The sequence below is a fragment of the Sinocyclocheilus grahami genome, unplaced genomic scaffold, assembly GCF_001515645.1.
Source record: "Sinocyclocheilus grahami isolate Dianchi unplaced genomic scaffold, SAMN03320097.WGS_v1.1 scaffold71.1, whole genome shotgun sequence".
Taxonomy (NCBI): Eukaryota; Metazoa; Chordata; class Actinopteri; order Cypriniformes; family Cyprinidae; genus Sinocyclocheilus; species Sinocyclocheilus grahami.
Window position 1 is genome coordinate 1,795,820 of NW_015505250.1, and position 14,606 is coordinate 1,810,425.

Below are 14,606 nucleotides of genomic sequence, written 5' to 3' on the forward strand. Positions count from 1 at the left end.
CAACTGTGACTAGACTTGACTCATGACGATCAGTGGTGACTTGACTTGACTCAGGAAGATCAGCTGTGACCTGACTTGACTCATGATAATGAATTATAACTTGACTTGACTCATGACGATCAACTGTAACTTGACTAGACTCATGACTATCAGCTGTGACTTGACTAGATGCTGTTGTGTCCGCCATCTTGTGAGCGTGCTCCACTGTCGCCGCCATTTTGTGAGCGTGCTCTAGTGTGGCCACCGTTTTGCGATCAGGCTCCGCTGTCGCCGCCATTTTGTGAGCGTGCTCTGGTACAGCCGCCATTTCAGTCACAGACATTGTGTCGCGTTCTTCCTCCACGACACCCACAGTAAACAAAGATCCAACAGTCAACAAAGCATAATCCATAAACTGAGTGAGTGACGAACGTGGACCCTCGCGTCTAAGCTTAGACCAAAGAGGTTGGTTAATGCCATCGCAGAAAAACTCTATCAATACACAGTCTGGTAAATCAGAATAGTGAGCAATGGCTAAAAACTCTCGAGTATAGTTCTCCAATGATCATGTGCCCTGTTTAAGGGCTAATAAAATTCTTGCTGTGTCCATACCTGGCCAATGTCCACTTGAACAGCTGCTGGATCCTTGTGTGGCCGAGTATTCTGTTACGGGGCTGACAAGACTTGAGATGTGCGGATCCATGTGCAAGCTATTTATTAGCAGAAGACAGAGACGTGGTCATAGAACAGGCATGGGTCAGAGAATGGCAGAGAGGTATAAGGCAGGCAAGACACAAGAAGAAACCTAAGGCTAGCGGAGGTCAACGATCGGCAAACAGAATCAAAGGGGCGAGACTAGAGGGATAAGTCCAGGTACAAGGCAAGATCCAGGCAGGGGCAAACAGTATCAAAATAGGGCAAATGAGAGGAGGAATCCGAGAGACACAGGCGAAGATCAAGAAACGAGAACACAGACAAGGCACGACTAAGGTGAGGCTATGACAAACTAAACAGGCTCCGTAGTGTAGCTATCGCTAGGGGAGTGATAAACGCTAAACAATACTCGGCAGAGGGAAGGGATCAGAGTGAGTGTTAAATAGGGAGTGAGTCATATGAAACAGCTGTGTGCAATCAGTGAAACAGCTGTGTGCAATCAGTGCTGTGTGCAATCAGTGCAATGAATGATGGGATATGTAGTCCGGGGTGATATGCAACAGGGTGTAGTGCGAGAGTCAATGAAAATGGAAAGGGTGACCTCTGATGGCTAGCAGACGGAAGTTCATGGACCGGATTCGTGACAATAAGGCATGAAAATATTAATATATTACATTCTGCAGTGCTTGTAGCACATATTGTACAATGTATATTACAAATAAATTTGACTGTACTTGACATTAGTGTTGTTGTTGTATTGTTTTACTTAAAAAAGTAAATGTTACATTTTAACATCTTATAATACTGCGTTACTCTTAAGTAAAAAATTGTATTTGCAAATCTGTAAATAGTCAATTGTATGCATTTAAGTTATTTGAAACAGTAACTTGGATATGATGGTGCAAAATATAGTTGAAAAATAAGTGTATTCTGTGTATTAATGTGCATAATTGCTTGTGTGGGCTCTTTGCATGGTTTCCATAGCTCTCCTTTCCTAAATGATCTCCTTAACTTGTATTGTATTTGAAATATCTTCATCTCCTTAAGGAGTCTGGAGGCCACAGTTCCAGTCTGCCATAGTAAGCCCATGAACAAGCCCATGGGGCAAGGTCTACATACCAGCAGAGGTCCTCGTCAAGGACCAGACAGAAGACATGGCCATACTCACAGCTTGCACACACAAACATGTCCCAATATGAAGACACACCCTGACCCAGTATGTCTTCTGCACATTCCATCTCTACTAGGTGAAGTCTGACAAGTCTCTGAGCATGTGACAGAAATTTCAGGGTTAACGGGTTACTTGCATTATAAAGTGTCTTGAGCAACCGTTGTCATGAAACAATTAAAGGTGAGTCACTGTTTTCTGCACTCTGAAGATTGTATAGTCACTCTTGGCGAGAGTTCCATTATGCCTATTCTGCCATTTGAGACTGCTTTACATATTAAAGTGAGTACACTACGCACTGTTTGCTTCCTTTTAGAAGTAAGACCTCCTGGAAAAACGTCTCCTGGAAAACTTTTATCCAAAAGCATTGGTAATGGACTGGATAGCTCTGAGGAGAAGCAGAACAAACATGTATTTTCATTGGCACACTGCAGTCACATTGTGTGGGGCATGCAACTCTGCAGACCCCAGGCGATTGAAGTTTCATCCAGAAAATGATGTCATTGGACAAAATGTGGCATTCTGTATGACTGTTAAACAGTTGTATCCCTACACTGCAGAGATCTCAATATGAAAAAGTGATGCTGTAAAATACATATTTATGGGTTCAATTGTATTAATTTACAATCATGGGACTTGGAATTATGGAAATTTATATATTTTTAATGTCTATAAGTCATAATCTATCTGCTAATAGTTGTAGATAACAGTGGAATGGTTATACAGTCAAGTAAAGGAACAGTGCATTCAAAAATAAAAAATTTCGGGATGGTCCACCCAAAAATTAAAATTCTGCCATCATTTACTCACCCTCATTTTGTTCCAAACGTATATGCATTTCTTTCATCTGTAGAACATAAAAGAAGATAGTTGGTAACCAAACAGTTTCAAACAGTCCCACTGACTTCTATTATATGGACAAATAATACAATTAAACTTAATGGGTTTGTTAACATTCTTCAAAATATCTGCAAAAGAAAGAAATGCATACAGGTTTGGAACAACATGAGCTTGCGTAAATGACGATTTTCATTTTTGAGTAAGCAAAAATGTTTAAAGTGATTTTTTTACTGATAATCTTGAGAGAGTCAATGAGGACAGATTCATAAAGGAATCATTCAATTCACTGAAAAGAACTGGTTCAAAAGTAAATGAGTCATTCAAAAGTGAACGTTCATTTATGTAGTTCGAATGAGGATCAGTAAATAATGACAATTTTCAATTTAAGGTAAATTTCTTGTGTTTCTCATTTTTTAGCCACTTTGGAGAAAAATATCTGTTAAACACATGAATGTAAATGTTTAAAGACAAACTCAATTCTCAAACACATTCATGATCAAGAGGAAAGTTTGGCATTGACTACAAAAAATTAAAGATTGTATTGTCTTGAGGCACTCACTCTTATCGCCAGGCATTCCATGACTTGCATTTTGGATGAAGAAATGTTTTAGTGAGGGGGAGCTCCTGAGATTTGACTGAAACATCATCCCCACGTTCAGGTTGTTCATAAAGCTCAGCAGCCTGTTTTCAATATTGTTGTAGCACAGTTGCCAAGAACAGGAACACACCTGAGTAAATACACAGCACGCTTTCTCCCTCTCACTCCCTCTCCCAAGTGCAGATGAAGAACTCTTGGCGCTGTGAGGCAGCCGGTTCTTCAGTCTTCATTCTTCTCGCTATCAGTGCTGTTGGGCTTGGCGATTAGCATAGATCCATCTCACTGCTCTGCTCCAATCCAGAGGCCCAATGTGCTGTACCATATGAAACCACTTTGAATCTAAAGTATCTTACTCCATCAATCTGCTCTTCAAGAATTTCAGCCATTGAGCACGTCAAAAAAAACATGTCTGGGCCTCCTGATCTCATGATGAAGTCTTAGGGCTTAAAGGGATAGTTAATGCAAAAATGAGACTTCTGTCAGCATTTACTCATCCTCATGTCATTTCCAAAACCATATGATTTTCATTCTTCCATAGTACGCAAAACATTATTAGCGGAAGGTCAAAGCTGTTTTGTCCATACAAGGAAAGTGCATGGTGACTAAAGCTGTCAAATGATTTTCAACTTAAATTTGACTGTACAGAAAGCTATCATAGACCTGAAATATAGTAAAATTGGTTCATGTTATGATTTTTTTTTCATGGTCTTTTTGACACCCATTGTCAGCAGCTTGGACACGGCCACTCAACATTTTTGTCTGTTCTATATGAGAAAGTAGTGTTGTCAAAAGTACCATTACTTTGGTACCAAGCCAATACTGAAATTTTAAAATTGTTATGATACCAGGCACTGCTTTCAAACTCTACCGTGCATGTTTGTTTGAACACTTTGTGAAGAGTTTCACGGGTTTCAAATTTCATATTTCTGAGTGTGTGAACACACAGGCCAATCAGAGGTTTAAAGTTAAGACAGATCTACACAATACCTCTCAAAACACTGAAGTTTTGGTTATGATAAGTTCATTAAAGAGATAGTTCACCTTCAGTTGCTGGTTCCCATTGACTTTCAAAGTTTTTTTTCAATACTATGGAAGACAATGTGGACCAGCAACTGAAGGTGAACTATCCTACCTGGTCTCATGGCAAAAACGCACCTGGGGGCCTTTTTTCGCAAGACGCGAAATACGTACCAATAAGTACATATCACTGCAGTTTCCAAAAGAAATGAACACTAGAGGCAGTAAAACTCAGAAACCTTTTATTCCTTTTCACACATATTTACAGAGTTCCGATTAATAAAGCATACATTTTTGCACAATAACACGAAGAATATTATGTTATGAGTTCAAAACAATTTTAATATGCTGGGAGATTTTAAAAATTATGCTTTTGAATGTTAGCATCACACATATCCAGCTTCATATCTATGGGATTTCATAGACAGTAGGTTTGTTCAGTAGCTCACGGAGTATGTAGACATACTTGAGAGGTGATGAGCTCTGGGTTGGTATCCCGTGTCTAATACGGTTAGACAAAACAGTTCAAATCTGAATACAAGGAAGTTCAAATGGCACAGTTGCGTCAACAAATGCGTTTTTATATCAGTTTTGCATTTGTTAACATTAGCGGGTAGGTTTAGGGTTGGGTTTGGTGTAGGGTATATTTCCAACATGATAGAGCATTAACTTTTAGCCACAGTCCCTGGATATTTGAATTCTGATTCACCGCAATATGTACCTGAAGCAATGTAATAAAAACACAGCAATACGTACCTATATCAATGTAATAAAAATGTGCCAGGGTTCACATATTGAACCCGTGTTTTAACGCCACTCAGTGGACATTTCTCTTTGAAACTGCGGCGAAACGTGCAGTAATGTACGTAAAAACGGAATTGCAGAAAAGTACCCAGAGGTACGTATTTTTATGAGACCAGGTTGGAACTATCCCTTTAAGTTCTTCATGCTTCATTGATTATAACAGGAGTTTTTGCAAAAGTAAGCTTGCGCTGAACTGAGGTGATTGACATCTGCAGTGATTATGACCCATTCTAAATAAGAATAAAAGTCATATTTTACATGTTGCTAAATGCACAATGCTAAATTTTGGGAGAGACAACTGTACATCAAAATAGATATGTGAAGGCTACATGCTAATATTTTGTTAATGTATTTATTTAATTAATACTAGAATTAATAATTAGCTCATTTAATATATCAAATTTTCAAATAGTTTGTACACTGTCAGTAAAAAAGGGTACAAAAGCTGTCACTGGGACGGTAACCTTTCAAAAGTTATTAATATGTACCAGTGGTTTTATTAATGTACCTACATGTATTTTAGGGGTAAATAAGGTAACTTTTAAAAGGTACTGCCCCAGAAACAACTTTTGTACCTTTTTTCTGAGAGTGTAGATCCAATAGTTTTTACTATGTTACTCTCACATTTTATGGAGTACTGGTACCAACTACAAAAATGTTGGTATTTGTAACAACATCAGAAGAAAGAAAGTCATGCACGTTTGAAATGACAGTGAGTAAAAGATGCCTATCCCTTAAAAAAAAAAGTCCCTGTATAGTCAATATTAAGTATGAGTTCTGAGTTTGTAACATCACAGAAAAATGTATTATTAACCACTAAGTCAAATTTTAATGATAAAAAAATCCGCTAAGTACATAAAATAAGTGATCAAAATCTCGAAAAAATGGGCGGTATCCTCTGCTCTTAAAACGCTGGGGGCGTGTCCGCTGTCTGCCCTGAAACCATGCCCAATCGCGGGAAAGCTGCTGCCTCTTACCTGTCAAATACCGCTACAGCCTGAATGGATGCTCCTAGCAGCTTAATTGGATTTACAAAGCCATACATATTTGCTCTGGTGCGTCATCGACAGCTATTATAGTGTTAGGGGAGGGGCCATAATCGGTGGCTCCAGTGCGTCATCGAGCCATTTTAGCCCCGCCCAAAAAATCCTGAACACAGAATTGGTGAAAAACTGTTTAACGGTCTAACTCCACTATTCAGTACTACAGAATTCACAGTCTTTGTAATGTGTTTCAGAAATATATTTGTAATATTTATAATGCGTTTAGAAACAATTCTCAGAATTGACTTTACCGGGAATTTTAGTATCCCCTCTGAGCATGGCAGGACATTTAGAGAACATCCACAGCTGGTCGAAAGAGGAACTAGTGGAAGTGGTTGCCAGTTCTACGCATGTCAACAACGTTTGTAACTAAATGTAGAATCCATAACCTTCTCAGCTGCACAGTAGGGCCTCTCAGTCTGAATGACATAACCCTGTTTGCCTGTAAACCAGGAAAAAGAGAAACAGAATTGTTATAATGACTGTATTGGTGGCCCTCTCTGCCTCAGAGTAGGGTTTTGGCTGAAACTCTAGGCTATGTTGGAGGGCCAGCGAGTATTAGTGTTTCCAGTAAAGTTTTCTGGGAGCGAGTTTGTTTCATATCTGACTTCCCTCTTCCCCTTTCTTGTTCTTTTTCTCACAGGCTTGCTGTTTGTTGACGGGGAAGGAATTTAGGTTTTTTTTTTTTATTTACAACTTTTTTTTTAATACCAAGGCAGCCTGGTCCATTTTTATAATAGAGGTGAGGTACAGGCTCGCCCATGTCACACCACCAGACCTCTGTAAAATTTTATAATATCCCACCATTTGTCCATGGAAATCTGGTTTCAGTGACGTAAGGCTCATGAGAACATTATTTACTAACATGTTTGCACTGTGTAAAGGGAGGTGGTCTAAGTTACATTGGACTAATCACAGGGACAGTTCCTCCAAAGTAGGGTTCCTCCTAGGGTTAAGTGCCTCACTTAAGAAGACAACATTTGAACAAGACAGCAATCTCAGTCGCTTTTAATGGCGCACGCTTCCTTGTAAACTAGCACAAAAACTGTAACAAATTAGGGACTCAAAGATATTGACATTCAGGCCAACACCAAATAAACCAATTATTTTTTTATGTGTGCAAACTGAAATGGCTAAACTGAAATTATTATTAAAAAAATTATAAATGAAATATAAATAAACAAAAAATCTGTCGTTTTACATATTTTTTGAAAAATGGAAATTTATTTACAGATTTTCTAAAAATTACTTAACATGACCAATTAAATATCCAACATAAACACATATGCTAAAACAATATCTCCAATATCTATATAAGTCTGATAACCCATATACCTTGCATAATTTAACATAAATAATTAATTTGACATTTATCAAAATCAACTATACGCCACAGAAAGAGAAACATAGAGAGCAGCAAAATTAAATGTAACTTGTCACTGTTAATTCAAAAACACAGAGAAATTTTTTTTTTTTTTCATGCCTGGTTAGGACACATTTTTAGTGATAATTTTAAACATGACTAAAAGTTCCCATTGATTTCATTTTGATGGCACATGCCATACCAAAATCTCAGTCTTCCTCACTAAAGCTCTCATTCTTAACCATGTTCTTTCTCCCTCTCATCTCCACTTTTCTCACTCTCTTTTCTTTACCCATCTGGCTTTTATAAGAGCCAGACCCCTATGGAAGCATATTAAAGCAACACAACACGAACGGCAGGAGAGGTAAATGGAAGGTAGTGAAGTCTTTTGAACCTCTGTTACATTATAACCCTCCTAAACACATCCAGCTGGCCAAAGTTCAGGGAAGACATAAAAGGGGCTTTCGCGTGTTACATCGGAGAATGATAATAGCCAAGTACCACTAAAACTACTGAGACACTTCACAATCAAAGGAACGACTCCCCACACTTATTACTGGCAGCAAATGGGAAGTCTATATGAAGGAAAGCTCTATGTGAAAGGATGTCATCTCATAACACGGCCAACAGCCATCGTAAAGGAGAGGAAATTTTCTGTGAAAGCGATTAAACCCAATTAAACAAGGGTCAATTAAATTTCCTAAGAACAGGATTTGTAATAATCTCACATGACAAGGTCGTCAATGTCATTTTGATGAGAGTACAGAGGCTAGGGGTGAAAAGCAGCTTTGCTTTTGGATCATGTCAGCCGCATGAAGCCCAAAGTTCAAGATTGCAGATGTAGTATCTATATCTTTATTCTCACACACTGCAAAACCACAGATCTGTATGCATTAGCTTTGAGAATGTTGAAACCTCTAGTCTTCTACCATATGGTCTGGTTTGGGATGTCTGTTTGGAAAAAGACAAAAAGAAAGATTAAAACAGAAAGGAGTAGAGAAAGACAGTTTGCATGTTGTTAGTGTGACGACAGACTATCAATGGAGAGTCTTTGCACGTATTGTGTGTGTGTTTGTGCATCTGTGTATGCAGTTTATGTTTGGGTCATGTGTTTTCTGTGGTTCCAGTTTGGAGCTTCTACCACATGCAGTAAATATGAGCTTGTGGTGGGACTGCAGGGTTTGAGGAATGCTCTCATGTGGTAGGGCCACTAACCACCATTGACAAGAGAGTCAGGAGTCTTTCGTCATCACTGCTGGCCAGTGACATATGAAGGACATGGGGAGTCTCTATATGGATAGTGACTGGATCAATTTAATGCATGCTTGCTGATTAGAAGCATTAAGTTCTTAAAAATTTGGGCTTACTGAGCCCAGAATTTTGAATGGTACTATACTGTATATAAAATATTATGAATATTATAATTTTTTCTATAAAATTAGATATCTATCTGTCCATCCATCCACATCCCAACCATTCCTTAAAGAACCTTGTAAAATAATCCCAGAAGATGCTCTTTGGTTGGGTTTCAATCATAAACATTAGCTTAAAAAAAAAATTCCAAGGCACTACTAATACAAAAAGTTAAAAAGCACTTGTTTCTTACTTTGAGATTCATCAGAAGAATTTGCAGAGCTGGAGGCGCTACACGCAGCCAGGAACAACACAAGATTTTATAAACTTCCCACCATTTAACTATTATCATTAGTTATTGAGGTCGTTAGCAACATTAGCATTAAACCGATTTGTTTCAATAAAAGATCTTTTTCATAGTATATCGAAGTCAAAATGTAATTCCTTGTGATACAATCCCCTTTAACAGGAACAGAAATGCATTCCCCAAACGGATATTTCCCAGAAGTGGAGAAAAATATATTTCTAGTTTAACAACCAACGCTGATTAGCGGTTGGTCCGAGATGAATGTTTTCACAGCCACAACATCCAGAGATGGATGTGAATGGAAAAAGGTGGGAATGAAAGAAAACATAAGGGGGAAAGCGGGCATTCGTAACCAATGCCAAATACAACGATTGTAGTGATAAGCTCTCTGTATGCTTTGTGAATTCATCAATAAAATCTCAACTTCAGAACTCAGGTCTGCCACAAGGAATGAGAATTTGTTCCAGCTTCACCCGTAAAGATAAAACATGTGGACATATTTTAAGCATTCCCTGATATGTTTATCAGTAAACCTCAGGCCAGTGTGTCAGCTATTTGAATACATTACCCAGACATCTTGGAGAATGGAGAGTGAAAATACTGGGCTGGTGTAGCTGACCTTGTGTGCCAGAGGTTCTGGGAAATGAATGCAAAAGGTGAGATTAAGCCCAGCAGCTGTGTGTGAGACTGATGCCACAGTGGTGCCCTTCTCCCTGCACATGGAATACTACACCAATGTGATCAATGCAGATCTCGTTCGCAACATTTCCCTAGCATGTCACAGTGTTGATGCTCTCAGAATAAAATGAATCGCACGTGTCTGTGTTTGTTTGCTTTGTATCATCCACATCTTTTTCATGAACATTCTCTAATGTCCAATGTCAGAATCAAATTCAAATGGATAAAATTCTAATTTTATCTAACATAAAAATAAGCAAATATATCTACATTTGCAGTCATTTAAATGACTTTCATGCTGGAAAAAAATAATTTACATAGAATTTTAACTGAGGTAGCAAAAAGGAACTAGATCTGAAATTGGAATTTGAATTAAAAAAAAAGTAGAATTCAAATTAATTTAATCTTGAAATTAATATACCTCAACAGGTGTAATTTGTAACAAGAAAACTGGAAAATTTGTTAAGACAAACTCTGAATGTTGGCTTGACAGCTTTGTTTAAGTTTAGTTTAGGAGATTCATAGACCATACAGACAATGATACATTTATTGAACCGTGTAGTCCAAAACAAATCTTGCAAATTAAGCATTTACACGTCCCAGTTTCACATTTACACATTTCCCAGAATACTGTTGAATTTCTTTGAATTGCACTTTAGTAAATTCCACTTACTGTCATTCCAAATCAAATTCCAGTTTAACTTACTGTAGAGCATGGCCAATTTTAATAAAAATTCCAATTTATGAATTGAAAGAAGCCAATTCTTAAATTCTGAATTTTGTCCAATCCTCCTATCACTGTAATTACTGTCAAGGAAGGCTTTACTAAAATCCTGGAATGTGCTGCATAATGATTTTTCCATTTGCGGACCAGACAGATGTTTCTACAATGCCTGAGGCCAGATTATGTCTGTTCTTTCCATATTTATGGCAGATCATATTTTTGCTAGATCATAATTACATATGCTGATTAACGCTCTTAACCTGTTCTAAAAGAACTGTGGACTGTGCAAAAAAAAACAATCCCCAGTACTATAACAGCTCACATTTGATGCTTAATTTCATTCAGTGAGTTTCGTGATTGAAATAGTTTCTTCTCTATTTCGTGAGTTCTTCAGAGTTGCATGTGTTTTCTTGCATGTAAAAATGATTAGAAGCGGAAGGTGCTCTGCTACAGCTCCTAATATTGTTTACTTTCTCTGAAATAGCAGGTAGGATACAATCTGCCTTTGATAATGGTTACTTATTGATTAAGAGATCTGAATGAATTCCTGCACGCTTTGATCCTGCTGGCTAGTTGGGAACAGACAGCGAGAGTCCGCCCCACTGGTCAAGGGGGCTCATGACATTAATTACACGCTCTGTTAACATTTGCCCCTAATGTTCAGTCTTTGCGGGGGTTAACTCCTTCCTGACAGAGGAGAGAGTAATAGGGCTTGAGGGGTCTATTTTCCGCTAGTCGGCCATGACGGATGTTCCGTGTCCATGTCGCACCCCCTGTGTTTGTCTGAGAGCCGCGGTTAAGTGCCATATAGACAGCGTGGATCAGCCTCTCTCCAGGTGACAGGGAAAGGATTTCCATCAAAGCCTCTGTTAGCTCCAGCACAGGGCAAAAAGAAAGAGCTTTCATGGGTCAATTCTCGGATTTCTGCTGTTTCTGCTCTGGCCAAATGAGAGAAAGAGAGGGAGATGGATGTTAGAAAGCATGCAGTGACAGGATATTCCCCTCCTTCAGTGAACTGTAGAGTAAACACAGAGTAAGCAACAGGAAGCTTCTCAGCGCTGTGTACAAGGCTGGACTCGTAACAGATGTCTTAAGTGGTGTACATAAGCAGACGTATTTCGAGGACCGCAGACCAGGTATTTGTTTAGGATAATTGAAGCACTCTTGAGAGGGAGACTGTAACTATTTGTATCAACAAGCATTCAGATTAACACAAGTGGGAAAAAATTTCTAGGAAATGGTGGAGAGGTGTAACTGGGTTGTCTGAACCAAGGATCTTTAAACTTTTTGAAGCCACAGATCTAGATTCAATGATCTCATTGTGAGGGAACCATTCTTAAAATATAATGATGGATATACCATATATTTCCTTTATAAAGGCCAATTTCAACCCCATTTAGAAACCCTGACAAATACAAAGTGAATTGTATTGAATGTATGCCCATTGTAATTTTTTTTATTTATTTATTTTTTTTGTTATTGTTTTATTTGTTTTTCTTTCTGGTAAAAACCGGAGCTGTTTTTAGAATACAATCATCATGATTAATCTCATGGTTTCCAATCTGACTATAAAAGCAGGATGAAACTATTACATTTGGTTAATATTGATATAAAATATTACAATTTATTAATATTTTATCAACAAACAAAAATAATTCATATTAATTAGTATTTTAATAATAATAATAATTATTATTATTATTATTGAAGCAGAAGGTGTCCTGCTTTTTTATTTTATTATATTACATTTGTAATATCAAAAATAATAATAATATTAATAATCAATATTTAGCACCAACAAAAAACAATGCAGATGTAATGTACAGTATGACAAACCCATAACTCAGAATCCTAAACTACACATATCTGCACGGACTAAACATGAAATATAACACACCTGGTTGATTCTGGGTGGTGCTCTTGGAAAAAGTGAGTGTTGGTGGAGTCTTAGGGAGGTTCCTTAAACATAGACACAAATACACATACATACAGCACATCTGCATACGCTGCTCTCTTTGTATTGAGACGCGACACGCCAGGAAGTGTTCGCCCAAATCTGTTATGACACGCTCACTATGGTGCAAATCCCACACACCCTAGAGAGGGGGGAACAACATACTTGCACTTTCATGAGGGCGCACTGTGTATCTGCGGGCCACACTATAGCTTCATCAATCAAGCAGAAATGGAAGCTTAGAAGGCATAATTCATATGCTTTTGGATGAAAATGTCATATAACAGCCACTAAAACCTAATGTGCTTGGCACTGAGTTTGAGCTGCGAGCTTGCAGCTTCAATAAAAAGCAACTATTTTTATTCATTGCTGCACCTAATGAACTCATATCAAGTTGCACATGATAACAGCGTTTTATGTAGTTGTTATATTGTGAATTTACATGACGAAACACAAGAAAATTAGATTTGACAGCTGTATCATTTGGCCTGGCAAGCTCTGCTACATATGTTTGTTATTCTTTGGAAAAAGAGTTGTTTACACATTTTCCATTTAGGAGAGTGCTAGATTTCATATAAGTGGTTTTTGCGATTACTACAGTATCACTCATATTTAGGGCTAGGAGTTCAAATCCCTAAATCGATGTATTAAAGTCGGCAGAAAATTCACCTCATCTATTTTCTAAATGCATTTTACTTCCTCCATTCATCTTTAATTTTAATTTTAATTTTTTTAACTTAAACTTCTGGTGAAACGACTTTTCTTACGATTAACTGCAAGCTCACATTTACATCTGCAAGTATCCAATCAACAACCGATGTATAGAACCAACTCAAGCCTACAGTTTGTTTTCTTTCACTTGGATGCATGTCACAATAAAGAAATTATATGGTCACTACTTATATCGTGACCTTAGACTTTGGTGGTCTAAGGCAATGTAACCTAGCAGATATTTAGAACAGCTAAGCAACTAGGGCTGGTTTAATAACATTGATTAATCGATTTTAAATTAATCGTCATTTTGATGGACCGATATCAATTCTTAAATCCCAAGATCGATCTCTTAGTCTGTGCTGTTTTCTGTTAATGTGTGAACAAAACTTCATTAAACTTTATTTGTAGTGCACCTGGCATCCAAAAATCAGAATAAGTTTGGTGCTTTTAATAAGAAACAAAGACTCAACTTTCAAATTCCGTAAATTTTATCACAAATTTTAAAAAATAAATATCATTTGACGTTCTTTAATGTGATGTGACAGGCTTCTGTAGTCGTCTCAGTTCAAGTGGTAGCACGTACTGCATGTCATCATTTCTTCCTCTTTATTATTAGTTATATCACAAAACATGAATAAATATCAAAAGATATGCTGAAAGATATACTGTAGAATGACTTTTTGAACTGTATCATGTCTCATGTAATCGCTCACTCAGTGATTCAACCACAGAAAGATGTCAATAAACAGCTTGTAAACAATGACACTTAATGTTGCATTTACCTCAGTAAAGCCATTAACTGTCCATAGAAATCTGCCAATACTCAGACCTATAAGCAACCACATAGAATCGTGCTCAAAACCACCCAGAAGGCCATAGGAACTGCATATCAACATGCTAAAAGCCATCTAGACCACCATGGCAACACAGGGACACACAAAAAAAAACATTCAGAATACCACAGCAACTCATTATGACACAAAACCTCCCTCAAAACACACAGCAATGCATAGCAACAAAACCACTTAGCACACTTTAGCAACGCACAGCTACATGCTAACTTGCTTTATTCATTATATCAATGCATGTAAGACACTGTTAACCACCCACAGGGTCAAGAAATAAGAGAAATAAGCTGCCACTCTAGCTATTTTTAACTTTTCTAAGGCATTGTTTGGACATCACATCTGGTCAGGGTTAGGAGCATAGAGCAACTCGCTGAACCTGTGTTTGTGTATGTATGTATGTCCTGCCTCCAGTAAGAGTGGAAATCGTCCATTAGGATCAGAGACCAACAGTAACACGCATACCCGCCTGAGGGACAGTGTAACTCAATCCAGAGCAAACAATGACAGCTAGAGGAGGCAGTTGAACATTTCTGGCCCTCATGTGACTGGGGCCTGTTCATGG